Here is a 6,136-nt window from a genome sequence, read left to right as displayed (position 1 = left end):
AACCCATGCTAGCATGGAAAGCAGATGTTAAACGATGATGACTATCTATATAGTCAAAATTCAAAATTACAAACTTTTTTTTTTTCAATAATCTTCATTTTTCCTTGTAACTGTCTTCATCATCACCACTTTCCTCCATGCATTCAAATGGCAGATAAGGACCCTTATGATTGATAGTAGTTATGCTAATGACTTAATGACAGTTACCTGTTCACCTGTGATAGCCGTAAGAACAGCCAGTGACAGCGACACAAATGATAATCATATTTACAACAACTACAACTACAAGGAGAATGATCCTAACATCTGCCACATTTGCTTGAAAATGCTGTACTGCTACAACTGATACTAAAAGCCTACCACTGTTGTTACTACCACAGCTTACAACTATCTTAGCTGCTACTGCTATTATTGCTACTGCTACTTGTTAGAGGCTTTCCTGTCACTTGCACAGTGATGGCTGCTGCCTGCTCTAGTATTTGAAACAGGTTAAGGTACACATTTCTTTCCTCCTCATTTTTTCTGCTGTGCTACAGGTCCTTCGCAGACAACACAGACCTGTCATGGCAGCGGCACTATAGTCACTGTCTTATCTCCAGCCTTCAACATCTTTCTTTACAACACCCTTCCTCCTTTTCCTTCTCCTCTTTCCTCTCTTGCTCTTACCTCCTCTCTCTTTCTTTGCCCCTCTCTCTCGTTGTCTTTCAGAAGTCTGATGCTGGCTGTATGGTTAATTAAACCAAGTCAATGATTAAACAGTAGGCCACAGGCAGGCATGCACGTATGTTTCACTGTGTACTGACTAGGTTGCTGTGTGTGGATACATGCTTCTGTTTCCCAAATAACTCAGCATATGTGTGCACTCTACTCTACACCCCCTTTAGCAGCAGCCACACCATCCTTGAGGAAAGACCTGGCAGTTTTACCTTATCGCAGACAGGTAGAGGAAGCAACTATCAGCTATTGCAATAACAAACAAACAGCTACAAGTCATACAGTTTATCAAATCCAAATGCTAAACTTTATCCAAAAGAGCAGCACAAATAACAACATACAAAGGATATTGAAATATTAAAAATCATAGATAAATAGACAAATAGATAGATATATCTATTGTAAAGTATTTTAGACCTAAGAAGAAAACTTTATTGTGCAGGAATATCTATGTAGTTGCTTGTATGCATTAACATCCACAGATTAGTATTCTGGTCATCATATTTGAAATATACAATTTATCTTCAAGAAATTTTCAAAATCACAAAGTGTAAATCAGGTAAGACATATTTCAATGCTTTCCTCTCATTTTTTAATTATTTTCCCCTGTTTATTGTTTTTCTTTCTTTTATCTTTCACTCACTCACTCATTCACTCTCACTCTATCTCTTCTCCTGCTTTCTTTCCAGTATCTTTCCTCAACAGATATGTCTATTCTTCTATCTCTGTTTATCAATTTCTCGATACACATGATAGATTCCTTACTGGAATATCTAAGCTGTCTTTCCAAGTATGTTATTGTTGTATATAATAATAACTGGAAATTTCTAACAATCATTTTATTTCATTTCATTTCATTTCATTCATTTATTAGTATATTGCATTGTTCCTGAATTCTTGTGAGTAAAAAAAGTAATCGAAAGAAAATCAAGCCTGGACAGACAAAATCAGTAGCTTTCTTCTTTGTGGTACTTTCTTGGTTATTTATCTGAAACAATGCCTTATTCTATCCCTTCCTCTGTGTTTCTTTCTTATTTGTTTGTGATAATGTGTTAAGATTTTAATAGAAGGAGCAGATGGGATGGGAAGAAAGATATAATAGAAGGATAAAAAAACAAGGACAATATTGATCACCTTATTGATTTATACTTATTTTTTTATTTCATTTGTAAAAAAGAAATTCAATATTTTCAGCATAAAAACACCTATCTGCTTACAGCGACCCTCTTATATAATCAGTTTTCATTTTTGAAAATTAAATGATGTTTGTGCATGTGTGTGTGTGTACATGTGTGTGTGTGTATATGTGTGCATGTGTGTGCGTGTGTGCATGTGTACATATGTGTGTGTGTGTGCATATGTGTGCGTGTATGCATACATACGAGAAGGAGAGAGAAAATAAATAAAAATGTGACTCGTAAAATTTGTCATCTGATTCAGTCTGTCTTATCATCCATCAACAATCAGTCTTTCCTCAATATCTTGTCTTTTATTCTTCCCTTTTAACCTCTCTCTCTTTCTTTCTCTCTCAATCTCTCTATCTCTCCATATATCTCTCTCCTTTTTTGCTTTTTTTATCAATGCCATCTGTGCAGTTGACTTTCTATACAATAGAATATATTTTTATATTTGAATACATTTTATTTGACATTATATGCAAGTTCAAAGTGCATCTGTGCAACAAATGCTATGTTGCATTCTGTTACGTGCATGCTGTTTTAAGCTCATCACACCATAATATTACTTTAAAACAGCCAACCTTTATAGATTTAAACAATGCAATTTTCTTGACTGTGAATGTAGGCGTATGCAAGTATATATTCATGTATAGATCTAACAGTCTATCTGTGCTTCTGGTTGTAACCATATGACTATTGACATGGTTAGCGGGTGTGGTCTTGGTCTATTCGTCTCAGTCATCTTCACACACTCTAGCATTACCTTTCCTCGAAGACACGTCAATTACAACACTGCAAAGCCATGTGTTTGTTCGGTAGCTTCTAGATGTTTTTTAATCAATAACTGCTGACTTTTAAATTCAATTTCATCTCATAGCCTAAAATTTCCTTATAAAATGAGTTGTTATTAACTAGAAAATTTATTAATATTAAATTGCAACAGCATCTTTTCAATGTAGTTAATTAATTAACCAATCAAAACTAGAGTGTTTAGAAGAGTAGCAGTCTCACCTAATGATCATTTTAATTAACACCTACCCATCTACCTTTTCTTTTATATGCTCGTGTGTGTGAGATAATTTTTATTTCATATCATATTTGTCACCATAACCAAGAGGTAAAGTGAGAGAGCAATGGATTGCCAAAATCATCAGAGCATCTGATAATGTCGTGCAGTTATAACCCTCTGTGTTCTGAAATCAATTCTCTCTAAAATCAGTTTTGCTTTTCATACCTTTGTGTGTGTGTGTGTGTGTGTGCGTGGGTGGGTGCGTGTGTGGGAGCAATGGAATAAAGTAATGGTCAAGTATTAGGGGTCATTTGAATTGATTTTACTTTCACCTAAAATTTATGGCCTTGTACCAAGTTTTCAAATCAATAATACGTTTAGTAGAAGGGAATCAGTAGAATGACAGACAAAACGGTGATAGTTTGGCAGAATTGGTGGAAGACAGTGGTAGACTAGCAGAATTGGTGGAGCAACAGACAAAATGATGGTGCATTGGTAGAATTAGTAAAATGATAAATAAAATACTTTCCACTGTTTAGTTATATCCTTTCACACTCTGAGTTCAAATCCTGCCAAAGTTTACTTTGCCTTTCATCCTGCTGGGTTATATAAAAAGACATACCACCCGAAGTACTGGGGTTGACATAATCAACTACTGCCTTGTCTCCTCCTCATAAATTTGTGGCCTTGTACTTATGTTAGAAATTAATATCATATTTATCAGAATATGTATCCAAAGTGGTGGTCTTGTAATAGATACAAGACCCTTCCAAATACTGACAGTAGAATGCAGAAACTTTACTGTATGTGTATACACACACACACACACACAAACACACACACACACACACACACACACACACACAAATGCATGCATGTACACACACACAAATGCATGCATGCACACACACATGCATGCACACACACACACACACACAAATGCATGCATGCAAACACTCACACACACAACCACACACACACACACACACAAATGTGTGCATGCACACATACACACACACATGCACACATGCAAACACTCACACACACACACACACATACAACCACACACACACACACACACACACAAATGTGTGCATGCACACACACATACATACAGGCACACACACAATGCATGCATGCACACACATACACATATATGCAAACGCACGCACACACGCACGCACATACGCACACAACCACACACACACACACACACACACGCATTAGTAATAATAAATATAACTCAAAAGAGTACTGTTGGTATTTTTGCTGTTGTTTTAGGCTTTGGTGTGATTTGAAACCAAACTGGTCTGCGTTTCATTTAAAGTTGACGTTTTTTGTTTAACCTAAGATCAACCCTAATTGAACAGGTGTATATTTTAAAACATTCCATCTTAACCATCCTGGGTTTTTTTTTGTTTTTCTTTTCTGTTAAACATAATGTGTCTAGAACTTCTTTATCCAACATCCTGTTTTTTTTTTCTTTTGGTAATATAAAAAGTGATTCAAGGAAGATTTTGTTGCAATTTCTAGCAAGATGAGTGACTACATAGCAGTTTTCTTGTTGATTCTTCATTTAGAGTTGACATAGCTGGTTTACTCTTAATTCACTTTGAATCAATGGCTTTCCCTTATGAAAATAGCCTTTACATAATCAAACAAATATGTTGAATCTAATAATTGGATTAATTAAGAGCTAATGTCATTAGGTTACACTTATCTTATATTGAAGTTATAACCTCTTATCCAATCACCAGTATTGATTTCGAGCATAGGCACAAGGACTCAGGTCTGGATAATGGATACAGTTGATTATGTTTACCCCAGTACTTGACTGGTATCTTATTCTATTGAATCTGAAAGGAAGAAAGGCAAGGCTGACTTCAACAGAATTTGAACTCGGACTATGAACGACTGTTATTTTATCTTATTGATTCTTGAAGGATTAAAGGCAAAGTTGATTTTGGTGGAATTTTAACTCAGAGCATAAAAGTACCCTAACTAAACACTGAGTAGGTAACCTTGCGAAGGGCTGGTCTACAAGGGTGAGATGGTGACTCAGGGATATCACCCAAATGGCGTTTTGCAAACTACATTTTGTATTCAGCAATCAAAAGGATGAATTGTATTGTAAATCCTTACTGGTTGGAATTGGTTGTTCATTCATGTGGAAAGTCATCATCAGTGATTCTACCAATCCCCAACTTTTAACCAAAGTATAGAAGAGTTACTGCTTCAAAAACCCAGGTACATAGAATAGCTAAGTTCTCAAAATTATCAACATTTATGGAGCACAGCCTAGACATTCAACATAGTATTACATTGTATCCTTGAGCAAGAGGTGTGACTTTTTTTGCAATAATTCATTTAGTTGAAAATAACTGCGAAGTTAACATTAAAAATTTATATTTTAAAATGCTTCCTTCCAATAATTTTTATTAAAAAAATTGATTTTTGTAAAAATTATTCAACATTGTTGTATGATTATGCAGAAATGCAGTCAATCATATATATATATATATATATATATATATATAGAAAAAAAGGAAAAAGAAATATTAGAAATAAGGTATAGTCTGAAAATGCTTCCTTAAAAGAAATGGTAAATGAAACCAAGTTGATAAACAGCATCATATAGATTTGCAAAACCCAAGCAGATATGGATAGAATGTTGTAAATTTGCCATTAACTGTGATTTGCTCTGAATAAAACAGCAGATTGACAGTGTCATTAAAGTATGAGACAGAATGTCTTTTGGAATTTGTTCTAGCTCTCTGTACTCAGAGTTCAGAACCTGCTAGGATCAACTTTTTATCTAATCATTTTAGGGTTGATAACTAAAATACTGGCACAGTATTGGAATCCATTTTTCTATTTCTTTTTTGTCTCTGGAAGAAATCGGCTGGGATCAAGTTTAGATGTTGTAAATTGTGATGACACTTCTTTAATGCCATCAGGAGTCGAGAATTCAAGACAAGGATGAGACACTGGATGAGATACTGACCATCACCCTTCTCTGTTATCAGGCAGCAGTTATGAGCTAATTCCTCAGTCTCTGTTTTAGTCACTTGACTTGCTAGAAATAACATTGAAATTTTCTCAAATATTTCACTATTGTATTAGAGAAAAAGGAAAAAAAAAGTGGTAGGGACAGTCATACCAGATACATGTTTGATCATAAGTATACTCAATCAAAGCTGACATTGGGTTAGAAAACAATTATATCAGGTAGCAC

General features: G+C 34.9%; 1 protein-coding gene across 2 annotated transcripts in view; it reads left to right on the top strand.

Annotated features, from left to right (window-relative positions):
* Nucleotides 1–416: 416 nt before the first annotated feature.
* LOC106869351 (uncharacterized) overlaps nucleotides 417–6,136 on the top strand; it is a 387,885-nt gene continuing 382,165 nt past the window's right edge. For both annotated transcript variants that reach the window (XM_089354241.1, XM_089354236.1), the window contains exon 1: nucleotides 417–1,273. The gene's annotated coding sequence lies outside the window, so the exon portion shown is untranslated. The remainder of the gene's footprint in view (nucleotides 1,274–6,136) is intronic.

This window comes from Octopus bimaculoides, chromosome 6 (assembly GCF_046866305.1).
Source record: "Octopus bimaculoides isolate indiv1 chromosome 6, ASM4686630v1, whole genome shotgun sequence".
NCBI lineage: Eukaryota > Metazoa > Mollusca > Cephalopoda > Octopoda > Octopodidae > Octopus > Octopus bimaculoides.
This window is presented reverse-complemented; position numbering and strand designations above follow the sequence as displayed.